Source organism: Adiantum capillus-veneris, chromosome 13 (genome assembly GCF_014529385.1).
Source record: "Adiantum capillus-veneris isolate H3 chromosome 13, ASM1452938v2, whole genome shotgun sequence".
Lineage (NCBI taxonomy): Eukaryota > Viridiplantae > Streptophyta > Polypodiopsida > Polypodiales > Pteridaceae > Adiantum > Adiantum capillus-veneris.
This window is the reverse complement of record NC_140943.1, coordinates 123,359,884-123,382,503: the sequence shown is the minus strand read 5'-3', so window position 1 is coordinate 123,382,503 and position 22,620 is coordinate 123,359,884. Positions and strand designations below refer to the sequence as shown.

Here is a 22,620-nt window from a genome sequence, read left to right as displayed (position 1 = left end):
TAGAGATGCCTAAACTTTAACAGTAATACCATAAACCTTCTCATGGTAGGGAGGGAACGTTCCACAAACCTTTTACCATGTAATCCCATAAACCTTCTCATGGTTATTAAACAATAATAAAAATCACAAAACATTCCATAATGTTGAAAGCCAATGAAATAGTATCTTTGATTCAAAAGTCAAATACAATTGGTTTCATTCCAAAGACTATGCTAAAAAGAGGAGGGAGTTGCATGAATATGTAAACACCATCTCGTGTAATCCTCAGCAAGTTATATGATTGATATTTGTACCCATCAAGAAAAGAACACTAGATAGTAATTGATTCATGGTTTGCAGGTGTCAACATTACAAAGACTTGTTATCAATGTTGACCTAGAATTAGGATCTATGGAGCATATGTGCACTTCACTTGTGTGGTAGACATGTCCATGTAGCTTTGTTGAGAGAAATACAGACCAATTAGTAAGTCCTTAAGCTACCAATTGTTTAGATTCACCACCATGAATTTTATGAAGGATTGCAACAGTGGATCAATTGTGCAATGAGGAAGGGGGGGGGGGGGGGGGGGGGGGGGGGGGGTGGTCAGGTGGAAGAGGTAGTCTATTTGCACCCCACTTAAAAGATAGAGGATGTAACCTATTGCATGGACTCCCATGGTGTCAAATAGTGGCTTACACACAACATTCCACAAGTAGTGGGATTGTAAGTTGATTTTGACACTCATGTACTTCACATTAGGTGACCTCAAATCTTAATAATAAGGTTTTTACATGACGAGGGGGTAATTATGTGGCTTGCAATCTTCTAGGGATTGTCTGTGTAGAATAAAAGAGTGGCGTTTGTAAGCTAGTGAGAGTAGGCAGCTAGTCACATTGGCAAGCAACCAAAAGGCACAAGGCAACGACCTCCCACTTAAAGGCTAGTCCCCCTTTAAGTAAGCTATGGACATGTATACAAGGTCTATCCCCCAAGTGGTTTTCACGTTGATAACATCTTCGTGGGACCAAATGTAGATATGGACTCTACACACCTTGACCTTTTTTATGAAGATTGGTAGGGTTGCCATCTATGTGAATGCCAACAAGCTTTCCACACTTGTCTGATATCATCTCATGAACAACTTGATAATATCAATGTGCATTGTCTTTGCGTGAAATACTGGATTTGGTGCCAACTTTGATTGTGACAATGCAAAACTACAACCTTTTGAAGTGATCCCAAATCTCCCACTAGGTGAGAGCCACATAGCTTCCTTGCTTATGAGGAAGTTGCACATGTGCAATCTTGTAGCAAGATTGCCATGCATTTGCACGATCAGTGAAGATAAAGACATATCATGAAGTAGAACTTCTATTGTCCACATCGCTTGCATAAATTGCATCCATGTAACCAACGGCACATGCATATTTTCATCGAAAAAATGTTGAGCTCCTTCAAGCCATTATTTGATCACGCTTTTAAGCCCACTTTGTCCATCTAGGATTTGCCATAAGGCTATAAATCCCTCTAGTAATGCCCTACACAATTCCCAATCATGGCATACTATCAAGTAAGCGACCAAAGATGCACGACAAATCTTAGCCATCCCAACCATGTCCTCATCCAATTTGGGAAATCCTCTTAGTTGAGTTCACATGGGCAAGCAATGGAGTTTTGATCGACTTCCCATTTCTAGATTGAAATGCTTGAGTACTTGGTATAAATAGTCTTTTTGACATAAGTAAAGAAACTTCTTACTCTTGCCTTATTGTACATTCCAAGAATACAATTCACTTCTTCAAATCAATTCACCTTCAATGCATCTACCTTTAAGTTATCCTTATCAAGTATAAACCTATCATCCACATAGTGTTATATTTTTCTTTCATTAAAAAAACCACAATTAGTAGCTTTTCTTGTGCACAAACAACGATCATTTTTTCTCCTTCTATACCCTTGAAACTTCTGCATTTTCCAAAACTTAAAGACTTCGCTTGAGCTTACATGGTTTACAACAACTGACTTCTTGATAAATTTATCTACTTCCATATCAAGCACTACTTGTGGACATGGTGTGTGATCCACAAATCCTTTGGCATGCTCTACTCACTTTGCAAGAATTGCAAGGCATTAGTCTTCTTTTATGTCAAAGAGGTTTTGTATGTGAGTTAGGAGTACAAAATCTTTATTTTTTATGGGATATCAATGGACTTCCTATCTTTTTGATATTCATGGCTTTGAACTTTGCCACTTGCTCCAACTTCGCAATAAATTCCCCAGTTGTATCTTCAACCTTTACATCTTTCTCAGCTTTTGTAATGTGTAAGAGTTTGACTGTCTTCCTTCTACAGAAGAATGCTGCAAAAAATCATGAAGCCAATGTCTTCAATCACAAGATGGAAACCCTCTCATGACCATGCCATTAACAAGGGTCTTGTATCATCTTCCAATCATCTAGGAGTGGTGTGCACTTTTTGGACCCATTACTCTTGCTTATATTTCTTGCCTTGTATATGTCAGTGAGGTGTACAAAGGAGCCCACCTTGTGATCCCTTCTGACGTATATTTTTTGAAGATTTGAGATGTTCTTAGTAAAACTTGAAGAAAGCCCTCCAATTGAAAGAAAACATTGAAATAAACTTGACAAATAATTTCATCTTTAACTCCCTCATAGCCTCACTCCCCACCTAAACATGTTAAATCATTATCTCTCCTCACATTATCACAACACAATGGAGAGATTCTCACTACCCCCTGTCTCCCCATCTAAACTTGCTATATCATTATCAAGGAAGTTTAATTTTGTGTAAAAGGGGTCATGGTTCACCTCTCAAGTGATTTTAGAATACATAGAGGAGATTTGTCAAAGGCGTGAACCATCATGGGGTTTGGAATTTAACATATATGGAGGGCTACCTAGGAAGTCTTAATTTTTGTGAGGTGTGGACCATGCAGTGTGGAAGTTGATGAAGTGTAACAGGGTGGATGGTTTATCCATGGAGAAAATTTATCATTTAAGGTCACTCAGGAAGTCTAAAATTGAGTGAGGTGTGAACCATGGGGTTTGGAAGTTGATGAAGTGTAGAAACAAATCACGGCTCACCCTTTGAGAAAATATAGTGCACCTAGTAATTTTCTTAGCTTATGTATTTTTGCACGATTTGGAAAGCTTGAAATGAAGAAAATTCAATAAAAATACGCCTTCATTTTCCCTCAACATCATGTTGGTGAAGAAACTAGTTCAAAATTTGAGGAGAAAATCTCAAAATTAGGAAGAAATATAACTTAGGGGACCCTAAGTCTTTTTGCAGCACCTCTTACATACCCCTTGAAATTCTATTCCAATGGTCAAATCAAATTCCCACATCATGCCATCTCCATAAGTCACATTTTTCTTCTATTAGAAACACTGTTTTATTGAGGGACACAAAAATTTACATTGGTGTTTTAATGACTTGCTAGAAATTCAATAAATTCTTCAGACATATATTCCCCCCGGTTGATTGAAACGCAAAGTGCCCACAATACAGCTAGACACATTTTCAGCCATAAGCAAAAATTTCTTGAAGCACATAAACACTTCGAACTTTGCCTTAAGTGGATACATACATGCCTGGAGTAATCATTAAGTAATTCATGAGGTACATATGATTCCCAAAATATAAAGTATGCATTAGGTCACAAACATCACTATTGACAAGGTGCAATTTGCGAGTAGCCTGCACAAAACCATCCTTAAGAAACTCAAAATGCTGAATTTTGCCCAAAATACAACCCTTCACATACATGTTTCAATGGTGCCTCAATAGGGATGAACAAAGGAACCATATAAGTTTTTTGCAAACTTAGCAAACTAGTAAATTTAAGATGAACAAAATGTGCACCAAAGTTTTGCATTTAAAATATCCTTCAAACTAGAAATTGCGCATGCTTAATCTTCCGCGCAGTTCTTGTAATCATTGAGCTTATACATCCCACAAAACAAAGTGCTAGATTCCATAATAGTAACACCAACACTAAGACTAGGCACATATATGATCCACAAACTTGCCTGCAAGACAAAGTCCTTCTTGTGGGGCGGTAGACTATTGTGGCTCAAAGTTGGATGCATATTGAGAGGTCTCTTGGATGCTTTGATGTAAAAGCATATGGTATCTATAATCCCATGTTCCTTGGTACTTGATCCACTTTTCCCTTGCCCTTGTGAGCGTAGCTTAGCTTGACATTGGAAGATGCTGACACAGTGATTTGCATTGGAGCCTGGTCTTATGAAATACATGGTCTTGCACTATATATATATATATTCTTTTCTTGTGCCACAAGACTTTGTTTTGCAATTTTGATAGGCTCGGCCGTTGTTGGTGGTCAACCAAGTAGATGCCAAATGCTTTTTGAAACCATATTGAACTATGTAGCTTTGTTAATCAATGCAGTATACCTTAAACTAAATTAAGTTGCACAATGAAGCACTATTCCAATCTTGATGGAAGCTTTTGCTTGGTCATTGGGTCTTTGATTGGGGAACTTTTCCCCAAAGTGTCATGTCTCTAGTGTTCACTTTTGGTTTTGTGTGTAGCCCTAGATATTGATGCTATAGAGTCCTTCATGTTAGTAATAAAGCAATTATATTGTCCCATTAAAAGAAGAGAAAGATTTTGAATATCGCAAAAGAAACTAGTTGTAGGAGTTTTTGCCCAAATATTCCTTGCATATACATAAGAGATACGTGTGACAAGCATAAGTCAATCATGAAGGTGTGGTTGCAAGCCCATAGACCTAGAATGGAAACAAGAGATGGCGTGCCTTGAGGTAGTCTTCCTTATGAAGTGAGTAATTATCCGCACAGAGGTGTATCAACATGACAACCAATCACCAAAATGGATACAAAAGAGTCATGTTATCACATTAAAAATTTCTTGATAGCTAGGCCATGTTTGTTTGCTGCAGAAGAAATTGTCATTTGTAACATGTGTAGCACATTGAGTGTATACATGTGTAGCTCAAAGAATGTCCTTAACATTAAATGACAAATTACATGAGATGCAAAAGTTGATACAATAAGAAAAATAGACGAGCAAGAGTCTTTACCTGTATGTCATAGTGGTAGACTCAACTTGAAGTAAGACAAATTTTCCCACGTGTTTCTTTGTGCTTGCACCTTGTTCATAAAGTCTAACGTAAGGAGAGCTGACCTTGTCAATCATCAAATTGTTGTTGGTAGAGTGTATTGCATCATAGAAAAATCATAAAAAGCCTTCGATAATGAAATAAAATCCACAAAACAAGCACGTCGTGCATGTTACTCATAAAGAATAGAAGGATGAGCCCTTGGCTATAATGGCGGCCTTAATGGGTTTAGCCAATACCCTTACGTGTTGCACACTATTTATAATTGGCATGGATTTATCAAAGTATGCTTTGACCTTGTCATACATAAAATGCAAACATGTATCCCAATAATGCCAACTCCTTGACCCTTGGTACTCTTTCGGAGATCCTAATGCATCTAGCGGGGCATCGCATGGGCTAAAAGCATTGCTTCTCGTTATGGCCTTCAAAGTACCTTGCTTTGAAAGTTATGATTCTTTCCAAATTAAAGGTAAAGAATGCATTCAAACCAAAAAAAACTTTGAATTTTCCAACCTTGCCTCCCATCCTTTGTCATTTTTCTTAGAAGCTTGAAGAAAATGCTCGCTTGAGATCAAGTTTGGATGGATTTTGAAGTCCTCTCAATGTAGTAGCATGCACCAACTCCAATTTGTTGAACCTTATACAGAGCCTTGCTTTTTGCACGTTATTGCTTAAATTTCCAATAGGAGTCCTTCTGGCCCAAGGTTATGAGCTTTGAATTTGGCTTGTAGCTGTGGCTTCTAATGTATTTTACTTTGAATACGATTCATAACCGTGGATTTTGATATACCATGATCCCTTCCTATGTACCTTGTAAGCCCCTTGGTTTAGTTTATGCCAGCCTGATACTTTAGGCAATTCATCAGCCTAGAGTGCAAGTGTTCATACACACCTTTGAATTGATTATGTTTAAGCCCTCAAAACCCCTCAAGCATGTATGCTTATAGCATATCTCAAGCTTTGAAATGGTTGTAATTATCTTGTTGTATGAATAGCCTTGCTAATTCTTCAAGCTCGGGTCATGTTTCTCCAAAATGCACTTGAGATCGAGTTAAATAAACATAAACTTAGTAACCCCCAATCTTGTAGCCCAATTGTGAGTTCTACCATTTGAACAACATGAGAGCATGACATACTTGCAATATACATAAAACAACATGCTATAAGCAATAAATCAATAGATCTAGATACCTTGCAAATTGAACATACACACAATCAAGAAGGGCTTACGATTTGGGAAAATAGAGAGCGAGACAGAGAGTAGAAGAGCATATGCATGTGCATCTCCTAGAGTGGAGTGCTACACAAGTACAGAGAGAAGAGGTGAAGAATAGAGAAGATGAACATAGGGCACTGGGTGCACCATGCAAGAGTGATCATTTTCCTATTTTACATATTTACTTATAGATTTCTTAAATGCTCAAAATGATTACAAACTGTCCACGTGAACATAAAATGACCATAGTTCATAAAGAACTCTTTAATATTAAAAAATCAATAAATCTACTATCTTTTTGAATAGTTTGTAGTTCACTTATGCTTTTGCCATTTGTTTTTTGTAATAAATAAATATTTATCAATTTCCATTACATAGCCCTTCGTTAGGAAAGAAACTGTCCTCAATTGATGTGTTGTTAATCTGCAAATCATGCTTCTAAAAAACAATGGTTAAAATTATGTGTCAAAAATATCATGTATGTATTAAAAAACTCGTAAACTTAAACAAACAAGTTTTCTTATTCTTGTCGTCATTCACATATTACATATTTTAGTGTCCCATTCCACGAGGATAAGCAATATATTTCATATCCCAATTAAAGTATCAAGATATCATTGGTTGTAATCATTGTTTATTAATCGAATTTGATTAAGTCCAAATTCAATTCAATGCACATTATTGACATTATATAATCATAATCCAAATTCAAATCTCTTCCATTAGTAATCATGTTAACAAAAATCATACTATAGGCAATGGTGGCTAGCCGTTGTAGCATGATTTTGCAGAGTCAGTGTTGCCTAAATCGATGAATCAACACCAATCGAACATGTTGCCACCTGTGAATCTGCATTTGTGTTGCCTAAATTGGTGAATCTGCATTGATATTGTTTAAAATATTGAATCTATTGTTTGTTGTTGTGTTGCCTAAATCAAAGAATCTGCACTCGTGTTGCCTATATCGGTGTATTTGCACAGATAATTAGTCCTACATAAATCAACAAATCTATAAACGTGCTACCTAAATTGGTGAATTTTCATGAATAATTAGTGTTGCCTATATTGGAAAATCTACCCCAAGATAAACATTTATACACTGCCTAAATTGGCAAAGTTGTGTGCATGTGACCAATGGATTAGGTAAGGCATAAAAGAAAAAAATTTACTACGTGTTTAACACCAAATTGGAGTATGTTTGGTTGGGCTTGTGGGAGAGAGAAAGAGCTCTCATAGAGGCTTGATTTGTTGAATAGACATGGCTACATATAGTAGAGAGAGAGAGAGAGAGAGAGAGAGAGAGAGAGAGTTTCACACTTTCCAATACTCAATAGACCAAAATGTACAATGCAATACCTTTACAACATAGCATAAAATATGTACATTGAGGGCTTTATTTATAAGCCTTGAATAGATATCCAGTTGGCATTGTTTCTCTACTTGGCTTACACATAGCCATATAGAAAACCTAACAGCTCATAGACCAAATGCCAAATACTAAGCTATACATGTGTAGATATTTTTCCATGCCCACCTTTCAATCCTCCCCTTGGGCATGTAATACATAATGAAAACCCATTTATCCACACATGATGATGCTATCCACTAAGGATGACAGGAACTATCCACACAGGATGACAAATAACATTTCCCTTTGAACTAGAGAAGGTAGAAGTGGATCTTCAAAGTATATATGTAACAAAAAAAACCTCCCCTTATTTTCCTGCTTCTTCTTCTTCAACTACATGAACAACTCCTTTCATTGGCTTCTTGCCTTTATTGTTGTTGTTGTTGCTACCTTGATCCTTTGAATAGCACCTCAAAGGAGGATACCCCTACCGCAATTGCTACAAAATTTATTGATATAACAATCCTTAGCTACATGTCCCACTATACCACAATTGTAGCACTTTCAAATGTTGGAAGATGATGTAAAATCTATGGACGATTCGCCTCCCCTTGCAAAAAACGCTCCACTTGTCAGTGTAGATGAAAATTTTTGCGTCTTTTTTTCTGTCTAAAGCGAGCTTACCACATCTTAAAGTGCTGGAGTTGGCTCCTTTTCTTCAAGAATAGTGACTACATGGTCATAGTTGGAAGGAAGTGCACTAAGGAGGATTGCAACTTTGTCGTCTTCTTCTACTTCGCATTGGATGTAGGTCAATTGTGTGATCATGCTTTTAAGCCTATTGACCAAAATGGCTATGTCTTCCCCCTCGATCATAGTGAGTTTGTAAAGTTTCCTTTTTAGGCTAACCTTACTCCGTTTGGCTCTAGCTCCAAAATTCTCCTCCAGAACTTGTCAGGCCTTGTATGCATGTGTGCACTCATCTATGAAATGTACATAATTATCATGGAGTATAGTAATTATGATCCCAAGTGCCTATTTAACACCAAACTGGATTATGTTTGAGTAGCAAAATACTTACAAACTGTTATTCAATATCTCAAAGCACCTTAGCTCATGTGAGTAGCTGTATAGTTTAATGTCAAATCATCTCAATAGAAATTCCGTTCAGTGCAAGTAGAAGCCATGACAGAGATGACTAAACTTTTTTTCCATGAAAGATTAAGAATCATTGCATGAATGTATAACAAAAATCATACCTTGGTATAGTTTCTCGTGTTTAGCTATATTAGAATGTGCATTGTTTGAGTATGTTCTAGCGAGGAAAAACTTACGAGTTTTGATGATGCTTCCAAGTTACTTTAACTTGTGTGTTTAGTTATACCTGCAAATGTATTTTTGGAAGAGAAAGCACTAAAGATAACTTCTTGTTAGATTCATTTGAGAATTTAATTTCACACTAAATATATTAAGTGAGTAATAAAAAAATGATTTTTTTTCTAACAGCGTCCCTAATGGCTTTAAAATATATTCACTACCTACATAGTGCAAAGTGCAAGGATACTCTAAAGAGAAGTAACATGTAGTGTACGGTATTCCTAATGGCTTCAAAAAAAAATTAAAAGGTATTCATACTTCAAAGATTCCCTCAACAACAACAAAAACAATGCACTAGTCTATAGCACGTAACAACGGGTAATGATATTGAAGCACGTAGATTTGCAACAATATTAGCTTGAAAGGATGGATACAAGATTGAGAGAGAGAGAGAGAGAGAGAGAGAGAGAGAGAGAGAGAGAGAGAGAGAGAGAGAGGATAAGAAAATGCTAAAGGGAAAATAAAGGAGAAAAGAAACACCTCTTTATATGAACACACAAGGTCTTTTGACTTTTCACCTTCATGTCTTTTGACTTTCCATCACCTTCATCTGTCTTTTCATTTCCTAAACTCACCTTTCACTTATGCACTTAATATGTTTCAAAAGAATTTTTATTTTTCTAAGATTGGGGAGACCTAATAAGTCAGTAATGAAAAAATTGATGAGAAGTCTGGTTAGCCTTACTAGAGGGGTTGTGTGCTAATGAAATATAATGAAAGAGTTACATAAACTTGAAGAATGGTTTATAAAGTTGTGCCAATAGTAGATATTGGACTTGTGTCAAAGCAATAGTAAGTTCAAACACTAATTGAAATGAAAAACTAATTAAACTAATTGATATATACAATTGTTAGAAAATCCATCCCTAAATATAACGATGTCGGTACATAACCTTATACTTTCTAAGAAGTTGTAATATTAATAATCAAAGTGTGAATCTAATCTACAAAGATTAATTGAACTCATGATGAAATACACAAATATATGAGGATTGATGACCACCTATTAGGATATGTTAAATGATGCGAAGGGTTCGATATCAAATTCTAGCATAAGAGTAAGTACCACTCGATAACTATAGCCATCCACAAAGGAGTATTAGAAACGATAGTAGGGATGTCATACATAACAAAAAAATGAGGCAATAACAAACAAGATGCAATAACAACTTCAATACCGTATGATGCAACACTAAAGATAATCGCATAGCATCACTGCAAATGGGTATAACCGTACATCATCAAACCAATGGCACATGGAAATAGTGAGGAGAGAGAAATTTGCTCCTTTTTAGTAGAGAACTACTTGCATAGCTATATCCACATTCTAATTATCAAGATAGCAGTCAATCTACATAGTAGAGAGAGGATGAGAGGGTTCTAGTCAGTAGTGACAAGCTTAAAACATAGTTATCATGGGCTATTCTAACCAATTGATATGGTAGCCTGTGAATGAGAATAGTTGGTAGGTTCTTTTGTATTGATAGCTATGATTGTTGTACGTAGGTGGGTGCCTTCTCAATTGCGTCCTACTTCCACTCTTGTAGACCATACATGGAGAGCCCTCCATGTTGAAGATCGTCAATGAAATTCCTCTCCTCCTAAAGGTGACGCAAATTCTCAGTGCGGCTCTCTAAAGTGAACCATCAAGGTTTCATAAAGAGAAAGAGAGAGCGGTGTTGTTGTTAATCATTGTGGTCACTGGGAATTTATCCATTATATCCATCCCTATAGTCATCATGCTTATCTAAGATTCCTTTAATGACCACATGATTGTGGCTATGAACACTTCTATATTCATTGTCTCTATCTTGGTTGCTTTGTCTTGCGTGACTTCTCTCACATAGATTACCTGGATCTTCTTCATCATCTCTTGTGCGATTGTTTCCATCTTGACAACTATTGTGTGCACTTCTACTATCATATCTACCATCTCTAGTGTGTCTGTGTCGTTCCTTTGCTTTCAACTTAGCTTCATGCTCAAGTTCCATTTACCAAAGTTCTAGTCATGATCAATGGTAAGCTCTACTCACACTGTGTCAAAACAATTGATCAATGTTTCTTGCTATGTGTAGATCTTCAAAAAGGGGGATATTTGTGCCATGACCACTTTGGCAAAGCAGGGGTGAAGGGGCATGGGCATTAGTTGGAAATTGACTTGGAAAAGCAAGCCCAAGCTCATTATCTTTGTCCTCATCATTGGATTGAAAAGCCATGGCCTGGACAAACCGAGTAGTTGTCATGTTTGCTGTGTAATTTGGAGCTCTTTGAGATCCAACACCAGGGGGCACCTGCATGTAATTGGCGAGGAGCTGGATGCACAGGAGACTCCCACTTGAGCTACTTGCATTGCTTTGTTGCCTCAACATAAGAGGACTCCCATAGCGATTGGACACCATCTTCCTCTCTTGCTATTTCACATTCAACTGTACTTGCTCATGGTTCGCCTACACGGATCCATGCTAAGAGGAGAGAGGATAGAAAGAGGCTCTATATGAATGAGAGTGAAAAAGTTCCATATTTAGAGGAAGAAGGAGGGCACGCTAGAGGTAGGGGTTGCTTGAGAACTTCATGGTTTTTTTTTTTGAGGGAAAAGGGTTGAGATCAAGAAGTAAGAGGTATGAATTAAGGTTGATTCCATGGTTGGGAGTAAAATTAGTCTTTACATAAGGGATGTGGACCAAAAGACAGGGTGAGATCTTCTATCATTAAAAATGAGGGGAGGTGAAGGGCCTTTATTAAAAATAAATAAATAAAAGTTACTTTTGCTTTTTCCATGCACGATGGCTGTTGTTGTAGTCACTGTTTGCATGCACCACCCTTTGTGGCTAAACTAGTTGTGGTGCATGTGCCCACATTCGCTAGTGGGTGAGGTGATGCATGCTACCATGCAAATCGTTTGTGGACCCTACTTTTTGATCTTTGCCAACTTGTCTACATGCGTTCAATGTGTGAGGTCCATGCTACGCATACATGCCTCCACGAGCATTAGTGGTCAAGTGGTACAACGAACGGCACTGCTTTGGAGGGTAGGGCAATGGGGGTCGGCAATTTCTGGGGGATGGGAGTTTTTTGTTGGTTGCTACTGTCGTCACTGATGTTGCCTCCACTAGTGTGTTGTGATACCGCTGTTGGACGTTAGGTAGGAGAGGGGACTCATGTGCTGGGTGAATTTGGTATTGGGCCCAAGAAGCTATGGGGAGGGTAGAGGTAGGAGATAGAGAGACAATGACATGGAAAGGATAATACTAGGGTGTGAGAGATAAGGAGTGAAGGAAGGTAGAAGAGAGACATGGCCCTGTCATGCATGGTGGCCAACACTCACGTAGGTGTGGTTGCGCCTGCCAAAAATTGTTGTGGGTAGTGGGTATAGAAGGGCACCAAAATTCTAGTTGGCATCATCTGGTGTTGCTTTGAGTTGAAACGCGGGTTCCTCCAACAACAACATGCAAATGTACACATTGGTAATAGCCAAAAAGGTTGTACTTCGCTGTTGGTGCTATTGTAGGTCCTCTCTACTAGGAATTGAAGCTGTTGTCCTCTATTGGCGGTATAGTTGGGGGTACCGGCAGGGCTATAGTGCAAAGCAACCAATGAATCAATCTGTATAGGGTTGGAAGAAGTTGATACAACTTCTCAGTTCATGTAAGAGAGAAGGTGTTCTCACCAATCGAAACTACTCTTATCATCGTTTCCTGCGAAGCCATCTAGGTGGGGTTGCTTCCTACGATTGGAAAAAAGGTGTGTAAGGAATGAAGGGGAGGAAGGGAAAATGAGAATGTAGCCTTTCCTTCCTCTTTTGCTCCTTCTTCTACTAACTTATTACGTGTGTGCCTACAATGTTAAAATTTCTTTCATTTTACTTCAAGCTTCTCTAATTCTTGATTGAGAGATCCATCAACCTTCTTCAATTTGAAGAAATATATTTTCTTTCCCTTGTTTATTAAACTATATTGAAGCTTATAAACCTTTTTTGGCTTCTTCTTCTTCTTGTACCACCTAAAGAGGACCTAATCCGACCTCCTCTCCTTATAATTCTACCATTTTAGATTTAACTAATACAAGAAATACGATAGCCCACTCTCTTTCTCTCCATGTTTGAGGTCAATTGCATGCATCAAATTTACTACCTTTATGCTCTAAATTGTACTTGTTGTATGACAATTATACTCACCTAAGAAAAATCCATAATTCCTAAACAAATACTTGCGATCTGAGAAGATTCATAATAATCACCTGCATACAATTTTAAACAAGAAAAATTAAGTTCAAGGTATGCATGACTTATCGTTGATCACAATAATCTCCATAGTCATGATCATTGCAAGCCCAAAATCATATCCATAGCTTCGATACCACTGGAAAAACACATGAGTGTGGCGTGATTGCAAAATACATAAAACAACATGCTACATGCAATAAATCAATAGATCTGCGTGCCTGAATGTTGCACATACACACAATTGAGAAGGGCACATGATTTGAGAGAGATAGAGATTAGAAGAGCATGTGCAGGTGCGCCTCCTAGAGTGGAGCACACAAAGAGAAGAGGAAGAATAGAGAAGATGGACACAGGGGCACAGAGAGAGGAGAGAAAGAATAGAGAAGATGGACACAGGGCACTGGGTGCACTCTCCCCCCGTGCAAGAGCGAACATTTTCCTCTTGCACATGTCTACTGATAGAATTCTTAAATGCTTATAATGATTACAAATTGTCCACCTAAACATAAAGTGACCATAGCCTAGAAAGAGCACTTTATTATTAAAATATCAATAAACCTGCTATCCTTTTGCATAGTCCATAATTCACTATGCTTTTGCCATCTCTCAATTAAGAAACAAATACTTATCAATTTCCATTACAATCACCTTTGTTAGACTTTGTTTTTATGACCATAGTCCCGTGTTTAGACTTCTATTTGAAAATTCATACTCCATGCCTATAAAAATTGAGAATTTAGAAAGAGAAACTCAGAAATGACAGTATAATTAAAACTTATTCAATCCTATGCTTTGTCGGTGTCATCTAATTTTGGCGATTCTTGTTTGTGCTTGAATTCTCACACTAGAACTATGCACATGTGCTGAATCATTATAAAACTTGCCTTGGTCTTGTCTATCTTCCCAATCTAGGAGCCCTTTAGACCTAGTTCGATTCTCGAGACCTCCAAAAGATCTAAATTTCTTTTTTAAAAAAAGCAATCAATACCTTGCATGTGCTTTGGTTCTTGCACTTTGATTTGATGTTGGAGGCCTTCAAAGTTGGTTTGCTTGTTGTAGCCCAATCTTGTAAGCCGTGTATGCTCCCTCTACGTGAGGGGAGCCCAATCGAATGTGGTCGATTAGACCATCTTGTAAAGAAAGCTTGTTGTTGCTTTACCATCACTGGACACATCAAGACATGCAAGCAGTCTCATCACGGAGCCTTGAAACAAATCATCCATCAAAATATTCTCTATCGGAACCATCCACAGAGAGAGAGAGAGAGAGAGAGAGAGAGAGAGAGAGAGAGAGAGAGAGAGAGAGAGAGAGAGAGTTGAGTTGTGATACCAGAGAGAGAGAGAGTTGAGTTGTGATACCAGTGAAAGGACAAGGGCTACTACAAGTCCATTCTCCACCCAACCATTCTCCTTTTATAGGCTCCTGGTCTGCCTTTCAAAGACCCCTAAACCTTGCATGCCAAACAAGCCTTGCCTAGGGTTGTGCCCCTTAGTCCTACATGTGCTTTCCATGATAGCAACTATGGCTCGTCAACAGTCCCATGAGACTTCCTTCAAATTGTCACTATTCTTTCAAACTTTATTTATAATCTTGTTATTTTATGATCAAAATCATTCAATAGTATTTTTGGATGATTTCAATGCTGACTTTAATTATGTGTATTCAAACTCTATGAGACTAACCATATTGCTCTAGTCACATACTTTGCATCACATGACCATAAAATCCACAATCTAAGACTACACCTTATACCATAGATGGACATCAAGAAACTTGCTTAACATTGCTACTTGGACTAATTACAACTTTTTTGAAGGCTCTTTACACACCAGATCTATGTTGCCCATCCTACTTGTTAGAAGCCACCTTTTGGTTACTACTGTCAGCAGCTCAACCCTCGCTTGAGCTTGGGCAAGGAATTGTGGTTGCCCGTGGTATTATCCATTACCCTATTGACACGACCACTCCTTTTGCATCAACTCGCCCAAGCTTGGGCCTAGTTGAGCTGTAAACCAAACTTACTCCTCCAAAAAGACGCGCTCTTTTTACTTCCTCTCACACTCTCTTGCGCTGACAACATTCCATAGCAGGCCATCGTGATCTCACACTTGCACCGGCTGTAAGTTCCTGACTCTTAGCAAGCTTGCTGTCGGGTCAAGGAGAAGGTGCGCATGTTAAATTGAGAGAGAGAGAGAGAGAGAGAGAGAGAGAGAGAGAGCGCAATCCATTCAATTTCCAATGCTTGCGAAGAGACCCCCATCAATAAGTCGGTTCCTCTTCAATCCTGCCACATTCTTGGTTAACGCGTAAATAGGGAACCAAGCTTGGTGGTATAATAATCCCAGCTTCACGTCAAATCTTTTGTGAAATGGAGTGCTCTGCACACATGGAAAACTGCAAAGTTACACCTTGGATCCATACAAAAGAGTTCCTTGTCTCTCAAGGCTGAAAGGGCTTGGGGCAAGGGTCTACCAATCAATCCAACCATCAATATGTGGTTCTCATTATGGAATGGATTGTACTATACCATCAATCAAATTGTGGTGGTCATGATATAATAACCAAGATTTTGTACCCTTAATATTGCTAAACATCATCTCTATTGGTGAGATTGACAGCAAGTAATATCAATATTTTTGCATAACCTACAAATTCATTTGAGATTTAAACGGTCTTGCGTGATGCTCAAAGGCTCTGCTTGACAGTATAAACCTTCTTAGGTGTGCATAAGGAGCATGCAAAGATTGGAGAGGGCTGTTCTTCAAGCACCCTTGATCAGAGTTTTGTTGCAATTAGTCGTCGTTTTCAATGACAGAGTTATGAATGTAATGATCATCATTACCATTGGAAAATTTGACATCACCTCTACTCGTAGCTCACCTAGTTTCATTTGAATCTTTTTATAAAATTCGATTCTTTTATCAAATTGCTTATCGCCAAGTCACCTGATACTCTGGTAAAACAGTGCAACAGAATCAGAAACAGCAAACGAAATTGAGAGAACATTGGAGACAGGACACATTGGGGTAGAGTTTCTCACTCAGAGATATTGGCCCCTCCAATGGGCACCTTTTGCTCAAAGTTGAAGATGCGAAAGTGTAGAGACCAAGGAGAGAATGCATGAGAGAGAGAGAAATGAAATGTTATATTAATGTCTTAAAAAGGCCAAAACGACGTATGAGACCAATCTGTTACAAAATATTGAATCTGATACCATGTCTGGGTACAAAAGAACAAAAGAACTAGAACAAAGATACTGCTACTAGAATCCATCCTCATTTGCTCTCTGGATGTTGTGTTGTGTAGCTCCTCTCCTCAGTCGTGGCCTTGTGGATCTCCGTAGCTCTAGTTCTCGGTCAATGAGAGTGCCGGTAGTGGTCGAATGAGTGTGGGCCGAGCTCTGCAACGATGGCTGCTCATCTGGCTGTCCCGAATCTAGTGAAAAGAAATCTGTAATCTGTCTCTCGGATTGTCTCTCTTTAGCTCTCCCCAGTACAGTGTCTCTAAATCTGTGTAACTCAAGTAGATATAGCCCAAGACATCTCTGATCCTCACAACTCATGACCCTAGAGAAAGGCCTCTGAATCTACCCGTCTCAATCTCCTGCTGATGTGATGATGTGTGTATGTGACCAATGGCACACCGCAAACCATGAGACATATGTGTGTTTATGTAGTTGGGTTGAATCACAAACCCATCTCTTGTGAGGTGGAGAAGATGCTCTCTATAGAAAGCCCTCTTTTTGTCCAACTCCTGTGGAGGCTCTATCCATGTCCTTCTGGTATCCAGCTGGATCAGGTCCCGACGAATGAGTCTAGTAATCTCCACCCGTGTAAGAGACATCGAGGGTGCTTGAAGAGAGTACTGGAAAGGGGGCAACTTGTCCATGGTGAAGCCATGCGTCTGAAACCATGATGTCATCTGTGCATACCAACATGAAGTGTCTCCCTGAAGAGCTAACTGTCTGGAAGACTCAAGGGCCAATCTAACATATCTATCTCTAGTAGTATCCCATAAGCTGTGCACAAAGGAGACTGATGTGGTAAGCGCCTCAATCTCCATAGGGGGGGCACCCAGCTCTGCTCCAAGGATAGCGTGGGGTATGGAGGCCTTGACTCTGATCAGTTTAGAGATCATAGATACCAAGGGTCCCTCCATACGTCTCCAACCATCCTGGCCTATCGAAGGTCCTTATATCTGCACCCCATACAACATAGCTGAGGCTACTAAAGTATCAAAATTCAAAGAGCCATAACTTTGTCCGAGGTTCTTGGAATTGAACTTGCGAACACATTCTCTCCAAGCCTCCCAAGGCCGCATAAGCTCTAGTCAGTCTAGTCTCTGCTGCTCTCCCCAAGGAAATCCTTGCCCAGTGAAGACAACCCCAAGGTAAGTGCATCTGTATACTCTACAATCAATCTCTTGACCATATGTGAAAGTCGGTGCTGATCTACTAATCCACTGTGGTGTGGTGTTATACACCATAACCTTGGTTTTACCAAGGTTTACAGACAATCCACTATCCTCTGCAAAACTCTGTAATGCATCCAATTGTCACTGCATACTCTCTGGTGAGTCAAAGATCAACACAATATCATCAGCATATAACAACAATGGGATGCATGTCCTTGCTAGCTGGGCACTTCTATCACCCTCTTTGTCAATGTAATCAGACACCTCATCAACATACATATTAAAGAAATGAAATGAAATGATATATTAATGTCTTCAAAAGGCCAAAATGACCTATGAGACCATCAGATACAAAGTGGTGAATCTAATACAATGTCTGAAGTACAAGTACAAAAAGTACTGAAAGTAAAAAATGAAAACTGAAATGAAGTGTGAAATGTGAAAATGTAGAATAGGCCCTCAATGACAATCTGGGTGTCGTGCTAGAATGCCTCTGATCCTCTGCTGGAGTCTCCGTCGATGTAGTGTGCTCCTGTGTCTCAGTCGTGGTCGTCTTGATCTCCCGAGCTCAATCGCCCTGTCAATGAGGGTGCCTCTGGTATGAATGCGGGTACAACCTTGTGCTGGTGGTTGGTCTCTTGGCTCCCTCGATCCAAAGAAATCTGTGATCTGTCTCTGCGACTGTCGTACTCCATGTCTCCTCAACAGACTGTCTCTATGTCGGTGTAGCTCAAGTAGATATAAGCCAAGGCATCTCTGGTCCTGATACCTCATGACTCTATCTAGGGGTCCAAAACCCTCCCTGAATAAGCAATGGAAGTGCCCTCGTATCTCATAATACACAGTGCAGTGGCATATGTAGTGTAGCTTTGTCTCTGGCTCTCTACAGCATAGTTGACATATCCTAGACTCTGGTGGTATCCCTTTGAATCTACCCGTCTCAATCTCCAGCTGGTGTGAGGATGTGCGAATCTGACCAATAGCACATCGCAGACCGTGAGATAAATGAGTGTCCATGTAGTTCGGACAAGTCACAAACCCATCCCCTGAAAGTTGGAGAAGGTGCTCTTTGTAGAAAGCCATCTTCGTGCCCAACTCCTGTATCGGCTCTACCCATGTCCTCCTGGTGTCCAACTGTATAAGATCTTGACGAATGAGTCTAGTGATCTCCGTCCGTGTGACTGGCAGGGAGGGTGCATCCAGGGAATACTGAAAGGGAGGCAATCTATCCATGCTGAAACCATGCCTCTGAAACCATGAGGTCATCTGTGCATACCAACATGATGCATCTCCCTGCATCGCTAACTATCTAGAGGACTCAAGAGCCAGTCTAGTATATCTGCCTCTATGTGTATCCCATAGACTGTGCATAAAGGACACTGATCTGGTAAGAGCCTCAATCTCTATAGGAGGGGCGGCTACCTCCGCTCGAATAATCGCATGTGGTACAGAGGCCTTGGCTCTAATCATCTGGGATATCATAAATACCAAGGGTCTCTCCATGTTCCTCCAACTGTCATGATTCACAGATGGTCCCCAAACTTGGACCCCATAAAGCATAGCTGAAGCAACCAAAGTATCAAAGAGCCATAGTTTTGTTCGTGGTTCTTGAAACTGAACCTGCGAACACATCCTCTCTAGCCCTCCTAATGCCTCATAGGCTCTGGATAGTCTAGTCTCTGCTACTCTCCTCGGGGTAAACCTCGGTCCCGTGAATACCACCCCTAGATATGTATATTCATCTGTGTACTCCACAGTGTCCTGGCCATATACGAGTGTAGGTGCAGATCTCTTGACCCACTGTGGTGTGGTGTTAAACACCATAACCTTGGTTTTACCAAGGTTCACAGACAGTCCACTATCCTCTGCAAAGTTGTGCAATGCATCCAAATGTATTTGCATGCCCTCTGGCGACTCTGACATTAACACAATATCATCAGCATATAATAATAAAGGGATCCATGTCCCTGCCAGCTGAGCGCCTCTGTCACCCTCTCTGTCAATGTAGTCAGAGACCTCATCTACATACATACCAAAAAGTGTAAGGGACAAAGGACACCCCTGTTTCACTCCAATAGTGGAATGAACAATGTCAGAAATCCCCTCAAGAGTGCGTACCTGGCCAGTCACTGAGCCGTATAAAGCCATGATCCCCCATATGATCTCTGTGGGTACTCCCAACTTCAGTAGTCTGTGCATCAATCTAGCCCTCGGCACAGTGTCAAATGCCTTGCAATACATCCGTCTCCCATGTGCCCGACCCTCCTCAATAATGGCTCTGAGTGTAAGAATATGGTCCAAAGTGGAGAAACCCCTGCTGAATCCAGCCTGTCCTGCTGCTCGTATGCCCTCATTTTCTGCCCATTTACTCAGTTGTTGTTCAAGAATGGATGCATACAACCGTGCCAATGTGTGCCCTATCATAATAGTACGGTAGTTCCCTGGCACCGTGGGGTCCCTTGCCTTGAAAAGAGGTACAATAGTAGATAATCTCCAGGACTCGGGTAGTCCCTCACACATGACACGGTTAAACAACCGCGCAAGAACCTCTGACAGTAAATCTCTAGCATGTATGAAGTGCTCTGCCACCAAACCATCATGATCATATGCTCTCCTAGTCCTCATCCTGTCAATGGCGTTCTTCACCATCTCAGTGGTAAAGAAGTTACTAGTGGCTGGACATGGCTCTAGAGGGTCTGGTAATGGTGGTTGCCCAAGTACTGTATATAATGATGCTGCATATTGACCCCAAATCTCGGGAGAGGTAATCACTGGAGGAGGTGAGTGCTCATGGAAGAGATGCAAGGCCTCACCTGAATCTCGGCTCAAAAAGAGCTGATACAAATCACGTTCCATCTGGGCTAAAAAGGCCCGCTTCTTCCGTCGCACTAAACGCCGAAGGGCAATCCGAGACTGTCTATATGTAATGACTCCAAGTATAAGCTCGCTCTGAATCTGAACTCTCATCTCTCTGCACTCCTCATCATACCAACTATTCTGAGGCATGTTCCCAGAACGTCTTCTCTGATCTGGTTGAGTGTGTGGGTATGCCTCTGCTGCTGCCCCATGCAAGATCTCCGTCAATAAAGTGGTGATCTCCTCCACTGTATATACAGGCTCGGCTGCCCCCATCCGTCTGTAAATCTCTTCCACATAAACTAAATCCTTCTCTGGTGTAAAAGTATACCGTGTGTGTGCAATCCTCCGTGGTGTTTGAGAGACACTATACTGGAAAGAGACTGAAAAAGTCAGGAGAGCATGGTCCACTGCTACTCCAACAGTCCTAGGGCCCACACTGAGATCCTGAATATGAGAGATGAAGCTCGGTGAAGTCATGACATAGTCCACTGTACTGGCCCCATGTCTGTGTGGAAAGCATGTGAATCCCCCAGACGAAGGAAAAATCTCTAGACCATTAAGTATGGCCAGACCATGCGTAGTTGTCATCTCCATGAGATATCTCCCATACTCTGTGTGCTCTTTATCCTGTGAGTGTCTGTCAAGTCCCATCTCCGATATATCCATCTCTCTAAGCATCTCCTCCGAGGTATCATAAAATACCGTTTGGGAGTTGGCCGTCCTGGCATTAAAGTCTCCCAAGAGAATGATATCTCCATCTCTAGAGAACTCCCATATGTCATCATCAAGTATAGTGAAAGGGGATTGCCCTCTAGGTGAGGTATAGACTGATGTGCTAGGGGGAAAGTAACATATAGCAATGTATAAGAATCTGCCTGTCTCAGCTCTCAGTCTCACCCACATGTATCTGGCCTGGTCATCTCTCCGGACAATTTGTAATAGCGGCTGCAACTCTTCCTTGAATAAGAGTGCTACCCCTCCTGAACCTCGACTTCCATGCTGGGATCTGGCGTCTGGCCGACAAGCGGTCTCCCATAAATAGCCAGCCACACTTGGCATCAACTGTCCAGATTTTTGATGTGTCTATGAGTAAAAGACAATGTCTCTATCTCTGAAGCTATCTTCAAAGGCACCCACATCCAGCCTATATGATCCATTACAATTCCATGCCGCCATCCGGAGTGTGGTCCCATATGTCTCGCACCGTCATGCTGTGCGTTTTTCCAAAACCACTACTTTCCCTCCTCTGTAAAAGGCAATTTTTCCCTTCTCCCTTGCTGCCTTGATCTCTGGCATCAACTCTTGCATATGTGCTATTTGTGCTAAAGTAAGGTCATCCCCCATAAATATTCCAGTTTTCTTAAGTGCTGGTCTCTTCTTCAGGAATTCCTTCCTTGTTTCCAAAGTCGGGAAATGCAAAATAAGTGCTTTCTCTTTGACGTTTCCCTTCTCATCCACTCCCTTCTTTCCTACTGTCCAAGCACCTGTGTGCATAGGTTCCGGGATGCCCATGCGCTGCAAGAGTTCCTTCACTTCGTCTTCTACATTTTCGGTGTCTTTGATACCAGTAATACGCACATGGAGGGCTCTAGTCCTCCTCTTCTGTTCCTCCTCAATGGTCATATTGATGATGGTAGAAGTCTGTGCGGCTTCTGGCATCCGGGCCTTTCCTTTCTTTGCACCTTCAATCCATTTTTCTGCTTCGTCAACTTTATCCTGTGTTTTAGAAAGGCGCTCCGCCCATGAGGAAGCCTCTTTCGAGTTTAGTTCTTCCCCTTCGCGTAGAGTTTTCACCTGCTCCTTAATATCTTCGAGCTCCTTTAACATCGAGGGCTGATTTCCCCCTTCCGTTTTGGGCATAATTTTGCACGCTGCAAGTTCCCCTTTAAGCTCTTCAATCACTGCATCTTTTTCCTTCATGCACTTTTCCACATTGGTTTTCCAAGATTCAAAGCTTGCAATTTGCCTCATCCAACTTTTTCTGCATAATACATTCCATTACATTCACTTCTGCCCGCATGAGAGCCTGCATCTCCCCTTTCACAGATAGATACATCTCATCAAGCATCGCTT

General features: G+C 40.3%; 1 protein-coding gene across 4 annotated transcripts in view; it reads left to right on the top strand.

Moving 5' to 3' along the window:
• The first annotated feature begins 15,148 nt into the window (after positions 1-15,148).
• LOC147444804 (protein FIP1-like) overlaps positions 15,149-22,620 on the top strand; it is a 148,058-nt gene continuing 140,586 nt past the window's right edge. The window contains exon 1 of one of the 4 annotated variants that reach the window (XM_086527339.1): positions 15,149-15,440. The gene's annotated coding sequence lies outside the window, so the exon portion shown is untranslated. The remainder of the gene's footprint in view (positions 15,441-22,620) is intronic. The other 3 variants (XM_086527337.1, XM_086527336.1, XM_086527338.1) reach the window with 3 other exon arrangements.